Source organism: Tursiops truncatus, chromosome 13, assembly GCF_011762595.2.
Source record: "Tursiops truncatus isolate mTurTru1 chromosome 13, mTurTru1.mat.Y, whole genome shotgun sequence".
NCBI classification, from domain to species: domain Eukaryota; kingdom Metazoa; phylum Chordata; class Mammalia; order Artiodactyla; family Delphinidae; genus Tursiops; species Tursiops truncatus.
This window is the reverse complement of record NC_047046.1, coordinates 58,659,424-58,671,696: the sequence shown is the minus strand read 5'-3', so window position 1 is coordinate 58,671,696 and position 12,273 is coordinate 58,659,424.

Sequence of the window (12,273 nt, the reverse complement as noted above, 5' to 3'; positions counted from 1 at the left end):
TGGTTTCTGATTACCTCAAGAAACACAACGGGAGGAACAGGCCCTTCCGTGGAGGCCCTTTGGGCACAGGGGACTCTGCGTGGGATCTACTGGGTAAGTATGCAGTACCTCAGGGGCCTCAGTGACCAAGGCTCTCGGGCTCACGCCTAGCTGTGTAAAGAGTGTGGCAAACGTACTACTGCTCCTCAGGCTGGGCCCACAGCCTAGCTTTCGCTTCTGTGAGAGTGCTGTCCCGAGTCTCTTCCGGCCAGTCGTCCGCGGTGTCTTTGGCACTGCAGTTCTGTCAGTCAGGGGCCGTGCGACTGACGGGCAAGAGTCCCGCCCAGCGCTGCTTTCGCCAGTCTCTCTGACGACTGGCCACTCACCTGGCAACCCAGAGAGGAGTACACTGCCTCCTGTGAATGTGAAGAGCTGTCTCCAGGGCCTGCTTCGCTGGTTTCTCAGAAGCCAGATGCCGCCGTTCCGGCACGGAGAGAGGTCACCTGCCGTGGGAGGAGTTTCTAGAAAGGTATTGCCAGCACGGTTTTCGCTTTGAGAGAACACGCAGCCTCGGCCCACAACGACAATCCTGCCGTGCAGAGACGTCGGGCCGCTAGTGCTGTTCAGGCAGCTTTGAAGCCAAGCGCAAGGCGCCTCCAAACGGGGAGAAAGCGTACTCTCCCCTCCGCGTCCCACGTTCAAGCTGAATGACGCAGCATGTTTCTCGGAGGGCTCTGCCGAGCTATCTAGTACAAGGGAGAGGGTGCCTGCCTCTGCTGAGAAAGGTTTTGACGTGGGGATTGCTGGACATGAGGAAGAGCGTTCCCCAGGCCGTGCAAAGTGAGGCTTTGGTGATTCTGGATGGTCCCAAGGGTCCAGAATCGTCCCTGGGGAAGCTGTCCTCTTTTTCTTTCTCCGGCTGGAAGTAAACAGCTGGCAACCGACTGCCGTCCGCAGACGTCCTGGGGGAGCCCCCCCGGTTTCATTTGGGACGCACATTGGTGTCTCACAGAAGAGCCCAAATTCCTAATTGGGGGCACACCAGCATGGAATGTAAGGCTGTTTAGAAGTGCGTACCCTGAGGCCGTTGGAAGGCCGTACAAACGAGAGCTTTGGAGCGAACAGGGCAGCGCTTCGCCATCGTCGTGCACGTTCACGGAGCTTAATCAAACGAATGCATTTACTTCCTGTGGCTCAAACGCAACAGAGGGGTTGGACGGCATACAGTGCCCTTTGACAGTTCTTACAACGAACGTGAGTGCACAGTGTCTCGTGAAATAAATCCCTAGCACTGTTGAAGCACTCCGTTAACGCATGCTTCTTCGCTCCTATGGCACTCCGAGGTGTTACTGACGGGGGAAATCTGGACTTTTACTTGAGGCCGGGGGGGCTCACAATTCTTTTGTCGGCGAGCTCCAGAGTGCTCTTGCTGAAGCTCCCAGCAAGGACCTGAGAGCAGCAGGCCTCACACGAGTAAACTCAGGCCTCTTATGTGAGGCCTTCCGGCACCAAAGAGAAGGTGGGCGCGAGGAGTGTGCTTCAGGCAGCTTAGGACCCGCAACTGTCCCGTCTACCACGGAGGGGAATAAGGTTGCCCAGGGTCGCCCAGTTTCAAAGCCGGAGCTCACGTAGTTATCCTCAGTGGTTTCTGATTCCCTCGAGGAAACACACGGGAGGAACAGGGCCCTTCCGTGGAGGCCCTTTGGGCACAGGGACCTCTGCGTGGGATCTAGTGGGTAAGTATGGCAGTACCTTAGATAGGCCTCAGTGACCAAGGCTCTCTGGCTCACGCCTAGCTGTGTAAAGAAGTGTGGCAAACGTACGTACTGCTCCTCAGGCTGGGCCCACAGCCTAGCTTTCGCTTCTGTGAGAGTGCTGTCCCGAGTCTCTTCCTGGAGCCAGTCGTCAGCGCGGTGTCTTTTGGCACTGCAGTTCTCTTTCAGTCAAGGAGGCCGTGCGACTGACTGGCAAAGGGAGTCCGCCCAGCGCTGCTTTCGCCAGTCTCTCTGACGACTGGGCCACTCAACCTGGGCAACCCAGAGAGGAGTACACTGCCCTAGCTGTGAATGTGAAGAGCTGTCTCCAGGGGCCTGCTTACGCTGAGGTTTCTCAGAAGCCAGAGGCCGCCGTTCCGGCACGGAGAGAGGTCATCCTGCGAAACTGGTGAACGGGCTGCTGCCCTGTGTGTCCCCAGGAGCGTCGCAGGGTTAAGGCACTCCGTGGTGGAGGATGGCCTCACTGGAGACCCCCTGCACACCCCAACTCCCCCGACGTGAAACACTGGAACTTCACCTTGAGGCCCGAGGTCACCTTTCGTTCGGCCGGAGCCGAACCTGGGGTGCCGTGGGAGGAGTTCCTAGAAAGGGATTGCCAGCACGGTTTTCGCTTTGGGAGAACACGCAGCCTCGGCCCACAACGACAGTCCTGCCGTGCAGAGACGTCGGGCCGCTAGTGCTGTTCAAGGCAGCTTCGAAGCCAAGCGCAAGGCGCCTCCAAACGGGGAGAAAGCGTACTCTCCCCTCCGCGTCCCACGTTCAAGCTGAATGACGCAGCATGTTTCTCGGAAGGCTCTGCCGAGCTATCTCGTACAAGGGAGAGAGTGCCTGCCTCTGCCGAGAAAGGTTTTGACGTGGGGATTGCCGGACAGGCGGAAGAGCGTTCCCCAGGCCGTGCAAAGTCGAGGCCTTGGTGATTCTGGATGGTCCCCAAGGGTCCAGGGTTGTCCCTGGGAAAGCCGTCCTCTTCCCTCTTTTTCCGGCTGGAAGTACACCTCTGGCATCCGACTGCCGTTCGGCGACGCCCTGGGGGAGACGCCCTGGTTTCCCTTGGGAGGCACACTGGTGTTTCTCAGAAGAGCCCAAATTCCTCCCTGCGGGTGGGTGGGGGGCTTGGCACACCAGCATGGAATGTAAGGCTCTTTAGAACTGCGTACCTTGAGGCCGTGTGAAGGCCGCACGAACGAGAGCTTTCGAGCGAACAGGGCAGCGCTTCGCCATCACCGTTGCACATTCACGGAGCTTAGTCCAACGAACGCCGTTTACTTCTGGGCTCAAACACAGCCGAGGAGTTGGAAGGCATACAGTGAGGGCCCTGTGACAGTTGTTACAACGAACGTGAGTGCACAGTGTCTCGTGAAATACCTTCCACGGTTGAAGCATTCCGTTAACGCGTGCCCCTCCGCTCCCCTCTGGCACTCCGAGGTGTTCCTAACGAACGGGGGGAATCTGGACTTTTGCTCGAGGCCGGGGTGGGGCGGGGGGACTCACAGTTCTTCTGCCGGCGAGCTCCAGAGCGCTCCTGCTGAAGCTCCCAGCAAGGAACTGAGCAGCAGCAGGCCTCACACGAGTCAACTCAGACTTCTTCCGTCACGAGTCAACTCAGACTTCTTATGTGAGGCCTTCCGGCAGCAAAGAGAAGGTGCGCGCGAGGAGTGTGCTTCAGGCAGCTTAGGACCCGCCACTGTCTCGTCTACCACGGAGGGGGAATCAGGTTTGGCCAGGGTCGCCCCGCTTCATACCTGAGCTCCTACAGGTATCCTCAGTGGTTTCTGATTCCCTCAAGGAAACACAGCGGGAGGAACAGGGCCCTTCCGTGGAGGCCCTTTTGGGCACAGGGACCTCTGCGTGGGATCTACTGGGTAAGTATGGCAGTACCTCAGGAGGCCTCAGTGACCAAGGCTCTCTGGCTCACGCCTAGCTGTGTAAAGAAGTGTGGCAAACGTACGTACTGCTCCTCGGCTGGGCCCACAGCCTAGCTTTCGCTTCTGTGAGAGTGCTGTCCCGAGTCTCTTCCTGGAGCCAGTCGTCAGCGCGGTGTCTTTTGGCACTGCAGTTCTCTTTCAGTCAAGGAGGCCGTGCGACTGACTGGCAAAGGGAGTCCGCCCAGCGCTGCTTTCGCCAGTCTCTCTGACGACTGGGCCACTCAACCTGGGCAACCCAGAGAGGAGTACACTGCCCTAGCTGTGAATGTGAAGAGCTGTCTCCAGGGGCCTGCTTACGCTGAGGTTTCTCAGAAGCCAGAGGCCGCCGTTCCGGCACGGAGAGAGGTCATCCTGCGAAACTGGTGAACGGGCCTGCTGCCCTGTGGGTCCCCAGAGCGTCGCAGGGTTAAGGCACTCCGTGGTGGAGGATGGCCTCACTGGAGACACCCTGCACACCCCAACTCCCCCGACGTGAAACACTGGAACTTCACCTTGAGGCCCGAGGTCACCTTTCGTTCGGCCGGAGCCGAACCTGGGGTGCCGTGGGAGGAGTTCCTAGAAAGGGATTGCCAGCACGGTTTTCGCTTTGGGAGAACACGCAGCCTCGGCCCACAACGACAGTCCTGCCGTGCAGAGACGTCGGGCCGCTAGTGCTGTTCAAGCAGCTTCGAAGCCAAGCGCAAGGCGCCTCCAAACGGGGAGAAAGCGTACTCTCCCCTCCGCGTCCCACGTTCAAGCTGAATGACGCAGCATGTTTCTCGGAAGGCTCTGCCGAGCTATCTAGTACAAGGGAGAGAGTGCCTGCCTCTGCCGAGAAAGGTTTTGACGTGGGGATTGCCGGACAGGCGGAAGAGCGTTCCCCAGGCCGTGCAAAGTCGAGGCCTTGGTGATTCTGGATGGTCCCAAGGGTCCAGGGTTGTCCCTGGGAAAGCTGTCCTCTTCCCTCTTTTTCCGGCTGGAAGTACACCTCTGGCATCCGACTGCCGTTCGGCGACGCTCCTGGGGGAGACGCCCTGGTTTCCCTTGGGAGGCACACTGGTGTTTCTCAGAAGAGCCCAAATTCCTCCCTGCGGGTGGGTGGGGGCTTGGCACACCAGCATGGAATTGTAAGGCTCTTTAGAACTGCGTACCTTGAGGCCGTTGTGAAGGCCGCACGAACGAGAGCTTTCGAGCGAACAGGGCAGCGCTTCGCCATCACCGTTGCACATTCACGGAGCTTAGTCCAACGAACGCATTTACTTCCTGGGGCTCAAACACAGCCGAGGAGTGGAAGGCATACAGTGAGGGCCCTGTGACAGTTGTTACAACGAACGTGAGTGCACAGTGTCTCGTGAAATACCTTCCACGGTTGAAGCATTCCGTTAACGCGTGCCCCTCCGCTCCCTCTGGCACTCCGAGGTGTTCCTAACGAACGGGGGAAATCTGGACTTTTGCTCGAGGCCGGGGTGGGGCGGGGGGACTCACAGTTCTTCTGCCGGCGAGCTCCAGAGCGCTCCTGCTGAAGCTCCCAGCAAGGAACTGAGCAGCAGCAGGCCTCACACGAGTCAACTCAGACTTCTTCCGTCACGAGTCAACTCAGACTTCTTATGTGAGGCCTTCCGGCAGCAAAGAGAAGGTGCGCGCGAGGAGTGTGCTTCAGGCAGCTTAGGACCCGCCACTGTCTCGTCTACCACGGAGGGGGAATCAGGTTTGGCCAGGGTCGCCCCGCTTCATACCTGAGCTCCTACAGGTATCCTCAGTGGTTTCTGATTCCCTCAAGGAAACACAGCGGGAGGAACAGGGCCCTTCCGTGGAGGCCCTTTTGGGCACAGGGACCTCTGCGTGGGATCTACTGGGTAAGTATGGCAGTACCTCAGGGAGGCCTCAGTGACCAAGGCTCTCTGGCTCACGCCTAGCTGTGTAAAGAAGTGTGGCAAACGTACGTACTGCTCCTCAGGCTGGGCCCACAGCCTAGCTTTCGCTTCTGTGAGAGTGCTGTCCCGAGTCTCTTCCTGGCCCAGTCGTCAGCGCGGTGTCTTTTGGCACTGCAGTTCTCTTTCAGTCAAGGAGGCCGTGCGACTGACTGGCAAAGGGAGTCCGCCCAGCGCTGCTTTCGCCAGTCTCTCTGACGACTGGGCCACTCAACCAGGGCAACCCAGAGAGGCAGTACACTTGCCCTAGCTGTGAATCGTGAAGAGCTGTCTCCAGGGGCCTGCTTACGCTGAGGTTTCCTCAGAAGCCAGAGGCCGCCGTTCCGGCACGGAGAGAGGTCATCCTGCGAAATTGGTGAACGGGCTGCCTGCCCTGTGTGTCCCCCAGGAGCGTCGCAGAGGTTAAGGCACTCCGTGGTGGAGGATGGCCTCACTGGAGACCCCCTGCACACCCAACTCCCCCGACGTGAAACACTGGAACTTCACCTTGAGGCCTGAGGTCACCTTTCGTTCGGCCGGAGCCTGAACATGGGGTGCCGTGGGAGGAGTTTCCTAGAAAGGGATTGCCAGCACGGTTTTCGCTTTGAGAGAACACGCAGCCTCGGCCCACAACGACAGTCCTGCCGTGCAGAGACGTCGGGCCGCTAGTGCTGTTCAAGGCAGCTTCGAAGCCAAGCGCAAGGCGCCTCCAAACGGGGAGAAAGCGTACTCTCCCCTCCGCGTCCCACGTTCAAGCTGAATGACGCAGCATGTTTCTCGGAAGGCTCTGCCGAGCTATCTAGTACAAGGGAGAGAGTGCCTGCCTCTGCCGAGAAAGGTTTTGACGTGGGGATTGCCGGACAGGCGGAAGAGCGTTCCCCAGGCCGTGCAAAGTCGAGGCCTTGGTGATTCTGGATGGTCCCAAGGGTCCAGGGTTGTCCCTGGGAAAGCTGTCCTCTTCCCTCTTTTTCCGGCTGGAAGTACACCTCTGGCATCCGACTGCCGTTCGGCGACGTCCTGGGGGAGACGCCCTGGTTTCCCTTGGGACGCACACTGGTGTTTCTCAGAAGAGCCCAAATTCCTCCCTGCGGGTGGGTGGGGGGCTTGGCACACCAGCATGGAATGTAAGGCTCTTTAGAACTGCGTACCTTGAGGCCGTGTGAAGGCCGCACGAACGAGAGCTTTCGAGCGAACAGGGCAGCGCTTCGCCATCACCGTTTGCACATTCACGGAGCTTAGTCCAACGAACGCGTTTACTTCCTGGGGCTCAAACACAGCCGAGGAGTTGGAAGGCATACAGTGAGGGCCCTGTGACAGTTGTTACAACGAACGTGAGTGCACAGTGTCTCGTGAAATACCTTCCACGGTTGAAGCATTCCGTTAACGCGTGCCCCTCCGCTCCCTCTGGCACTCCGAGGTGTTCCTAACGAACGGGGGAAATCTGGACTTTTGCTCGAGGCCGGGGTGGGGCGGGGGGACTCACAATTCTTCTGCCGGCGAGCTCCAGAGCGCTCCTGCTGAAGCTCCCAGCAAGGAACTGAGCAGCAGCAGGCCTCACACGAGTCAACTCAGACTTCTTCCGTCACGAGTCAACTCAGACTTCTTATGTGAGGCCTTCCGGCAGCAAAGAGAAGGTGCGCGCGAGGAGTGTGCTTCAGGCAGCTTAGGACCCGCCACTGTCTCGTCTACCACGGAGGGGGAATCAGGTTTGGCCAGGGTCGCCCCGCTTCATACCTGAGCTCCTACAGGTATCCTCAGTGGTTTCTGATTCCCTCAAGGAAACACAGCGGGAGGAACAGGGCCCTTCCGTGGAGGCCCTTTTGGGCACAGGGACCTCTGCGTGGGATCTACTGGGTAAGTATGGCAGTACCTCAGGGAGGCCTCAGTGACCAAGGCTCTCTGGCTCACGCCTAGCTGTGTAAGAAGTGTGGCAAACGTACGTACTGCTCCCTCAGGCTGGGCCCACAGCCTAGCTTTCGCTTCTGTGAGAGTGCTTGTCCCGAGTCTCTTCCTGGAGCCAGTCGTCAGCGCGGTGTCTTTTGGCACTGCAGTTCTCTTTCAGTCAAGGAGGCCGTGCGACTGACTGGCAAAGGGAGTCCGCCCAGCGCTGCTTTCGCCAGTCTCTCTGACGACTGGGCCACTCAACCTGGGCAACCCAGAGAGGAGTACACTGCCCTAGCTGTGAATGTGAAGAGCTGTCTCCAGGGGCCTGCTTACGCTGAGGTTTCTCAGAAGCCAGAGGCCGCCGTTCCGGCACGGAGAGAGGTCATCCTGCGAAACTGGTGAACGAGCTGCTAGCCCTGTGTGTCCCCAGGAGCGTCGCAGAGTTAAGGCACTCCGTGGTGGAGGATGGCCTCACTGGAGACCCCCTGCACACCAACTCCCCCGACGTGAAACACTGGAACTTCACCTTGAGGCCCGAGGTCACCTTTCGTTCGGCCGGAGCCTGAACCTGGGGTGCCGTGGGAGGAGTTCCTAGAAAGGGATTGCCAGCACGGTTTTCGCTTTGGGAGAACACGCAGCCTCGGCCCACAACGACAGTCCTGCCGTGCAGAGACGTCGGGCCGCTAGTGCTGTTCAAGGCAGCTTCGAAGCCAAGCGCAAGGCGCCTCCAAACGGGGAGAAAGCGTACTCTCCCCTCCGCGTCCCACGTTCAAGCTGAATGACGCAGCATGTTTCTCGGAAGGCTCTGCCGAGCTATCTAGTACAAGGGAGAGAGTGCCTGCCTCTGCCGAGAAAGGTTTTGACGTGGGGATTGCCGGACAGGCGGAAGAGCGTTCCCCAGGCCGTGCAAAGTCGAGGCCTTGGTGATTCTGGATGGTCCCAAGGGGTCCAGGGTTGTCCCTGGGAAAGCCTGTCCTCTTCCCTCTTTTTCCGGCTGGAAGTACACCTCTGGCATCCGACTGCCGTTCGGCGACGTCCCTGGGGGAGACGCCCTGGTTTCCCTTGGGAGCACACTGGTGTTTCTCAGAAGAGCCCAAATTCCTCCCTGCGGGTGGGTGGGGGGGCTTGGCACACCAGCATGGAACGTAAGGCTCTTTAGAACTGCGTACCTTGAGGCCGTGTGAAGGCCGCACGAACGAGAGCTTTCGAGCGAACAGGGCAGCGCTTCGCCATCACCGTTGCACATTCACGGAGCTTAGTCCAACGAACGCGTTTACTTCCTGGGGCTCAAACACAGCCGAGGAGTTGGAAGGCATACAGTGAGGGCCCTGTGACAGTTGTTACAACGAACGTGAGTGCACAGTGTCTCGTGAAATACCTTCCACGGTTGAAGCATTCCGTTAACGCGTGCCCCTCCGCTCCCTCTGGCACTCCGAGGTGTTCCTAACGAACGGGGGAAATCTGGACTTTTGCTCGAGGCCGGGGTGGGGCGGGGGGACTCACAGTTCTTCTGCGGCGAGCTCCAGAGCGCTCCTGCTGAAGCTCCCAGCAAGGAACTGAGCAGCAGCAGGCCTCACACGAGTCAACTCAGACTTCTTCCGTCACGAGTCAACTCAGACTTCTTATGTGAGGCCTTCCGGCAGCAAAGAGAAGGTGCGCGCGAGGAGTGTGCTTCAGGCAGCTTAGGACCCGCCACTGTCTCGTCTACCACGGAGGGGGAATCAGGTTTGGCCAGGGTCGCCCCGCTTCATACCTGAGCTCCTACAGGTATCCTCAGTGGTTTCTGATTCCCTCAAGGAAACACAGCGGGAGGAACAGGGCCCTTCCGTGGAGGCCCTTTTGGGCACAGGGACCTCTGCGTGGGATCTACTGGGTAAGTATGGCAGTACCTCAGGGAGGCCTCAGTGACCAAGGCTCTCTGGCTCACGCCTAGCTGTGTAAAGAAGTGTGGCAAACGTACGTACTGCTCCTCAGGCTGGGCCCACAGCCTAGCTTTCGCTTCTGTGAGAGTGCTGTCCCGAGTCTCTTCCTGGAGCCAGTCGTCAGCGCGGTGTCTTTTGGCACTGCAGTTCTCTTTCAGTCAAGGAGGCCGTGCGACTGACTGGCAAAGGGAGTCCGCCCAGCGCTGCTTTCGCCAGTCTCTCTGACGACTGGGCCACTCAACCTGGGCAACCCAGAGAGGAGTACACTGCCCTAGCTGTGAATGTGAAGAGCTGTCTCCAGGGGCCTGCTTACGCTGAGGTTTCTCAGAAGCCAGAGGCCGCCGTTCCGGCACGGAGAGAGGTCATCCTGCGAAACTGGTGAACTGGGCTGCTGCCCTGTGTGTCCCCAGGAGCGTCGCAGGGTTAAGGCACTCCGTGGTGGAGGATGGCCTCACTGGAGACCCCCTGCACACCCAACTCCCCCGACGTGAAACACTGGAACTTCACCTTGAGGCCCGAGGTCACCTTTCGTTCGGCCGGAGCCGAACCTGGGGTGCCGTGGGAGGAGTTCCTAGAAAGGGATTGCCAGCACGGTTTTCGCTTTGGGAGAACACGCAGCCTCGGCCCACAACGACAGTCCTGCCGTGCAGAGACGTCGGGCCGCTAGTGCTGTTCAAGGCAGCTTCGAAGCCAAGCGCAAGGCGCCTCCAAACGGGGAGAAAGCGTACTCTCCCCTCCGCGTCCCACGTTCAAGCTGAATGACGCAGCATGTTTCTCGGAAGGCTCTGCCGAGCTATCTAGTACAAGGGAGAGAGTGCCTGCCTCTGCCGAGAAAGGTTTTGACGTGGGGATTGCTGGACAGGCGGAAGAGCGTTCCCCAGGCCGTGCAAAGTCGAGGCCTTGGTGATTCTGGATGGTCCCAAGGGTCCAGGGTTGTCCCTGGGAAAGCTGTCCTCTTCCCTCTTTTTCCGGCTGGAAGTACACCTCTGGCATCCGACTGCCGTTCGGCGACGTCCCTGGGGGAGACGCCCTGGTTTCCCTTGGGACGCACACTGGTGTTTCTCAGAAGAGCCCAAATTCCTCCCTGCGGGTGGGTGGGGGGCTTGGCACACCAGCATGGAATGTAAGGCTCTTTAGAACTGCGTACCTTGAGGCCGTGTGAAGGCCGCACGAACGAGAGCTTTCGAGCGAACAGGGCAGCGCTTCGCCATCACCGTTGCACATTCACGGAGCTTAGTCCAACGAACGCATTTACTTCCTGGGGCTCAAACACAGCCGAGGAGTTGGAAGGCATACAGTGAGGGCCCTGTGACAGTTGTTACAACGAACGTGAGTGCACAGTGTCTCGTGAAATACCTTCCACGGTTGAAGCATTCCGTTAACGCGTGCCCCTCCGCTCCCTCTGGCACTCCGAGGTGTTCCTAACGAACGGGGGAAATCTGGACTTTTGCTCGAGGCCGGGGTGGGGCGGGGGGACTCACAGTTCTTCTGCCGGCGAGCTCCAGAGCGCTCCTGCTGAAGCTCCCAGCAAGGAACTGAGCAGCAGCAGGCCTCACACGAGTCAACTCAGACTTCTTCCGTCACGAGTCAACTCAGACTTCTTATGTGAGGCCTTCCGGCAGCAAAGAGAAGGTGCGCGCGAGGAGTGTGCTTCAGGCAGCTTAGGACCCGCCACTGTCTCGTCTACCACGGAGGGGGAATCAGGTTTGGCCAGGGTCGCCCCGCTTCATACCTGAGCTCCTACAGGTATCCTCAGTGGTTTCTGATTCCCTCAAGGAAACACAGCGGGAGGAACAGGGCCCTTCCGTGGAGGCCCTTTTGGGCACAGGGACCTCTGCGTGGGATCTACTGGGTAAGTATGGCAGTACCTCAGGGAGGCCTCAGTGACCAAGGCTCTCTGGCTCACGCCTAGCTGTGTAAAGAAGTGTGGCAAACGTACGTACTGCTCCTCAGGCTGGGCCCACAGCCTAGCTTTCGCTTCTGTGAGAGTGCTGTCCCGAGTCTCTTCCTGGAGCCAGTCGTCAGCGCGGTGTCTTTTGGCACTGCAGTTCTCTTTCAGTCAAGGAGGCCGTGCGACTGACTGGCAAAGGGAGTCCGCCCAGCGCTGCTTTCGCCAGTCTCTCTGACGACTGGGCCACTCAACCCGGGCAACCCAGAGAGGAGTACACTGCCCTAGCTGTGAATGTGAAGAGCTGTCTCCAGGGGCCTGCTTACGCTGAGGTTTCTCAGAAGCCAGAGGCCGCCGTTCCGGCACGGAGAGAGGTCATCCTGCGAAACTGGTGAATGGGCTGCTGCCCTGTGTGTCCCCAGGAGCGTCGCAGGGTTAAGGCACTCCGTGGTGGAGGATGGCCTCACTGGAGACCCCCTGCACACCCAACTCCCCCGACGTGAAACACTGGAACTTCACCTTGAGGCCCGAGGTCACCTTTCGTTCGGCCGGAGCCGAACCTGGGGTGCCGTGGGAGGAGTTCCTAGAAAGGGATTGCCAGCACGGTTTTTCGCTTTGGGAGAACACGCAGCCTCGGCCCACAACGACAGTCCTGCCGTGCAGAGACGTCGGGCCGCTAGTGCTGTTCAAGGCAGCTTCGAAGCCAAGCGCAAGGCGCCTCCAAACGGGGAGAAAGCGTACTCTCCCTCCGCGTCCCACGTTCAAGCTGAATGACGCAGCATGTTTCTCGGAAGGCTCTGCCGAGCTATCTAGTACAAGGGAGAGAGTGCCTGCCTCTGCCGAGAAAGGTTTTGACGTGGGGATTGCTGGACAGGCGGAAGAGCGTTCCCCAGGCCGTGCAAAGTCGAGGCCTTGGTGATTCTGGATGGTCCCAAGGGTCCAGGGTTGTCCCTGGGAAAGCCTGTCCTCTTCCCTCTTTTTCCGGCTGGAAGTACACCTCTGGCATCCGAC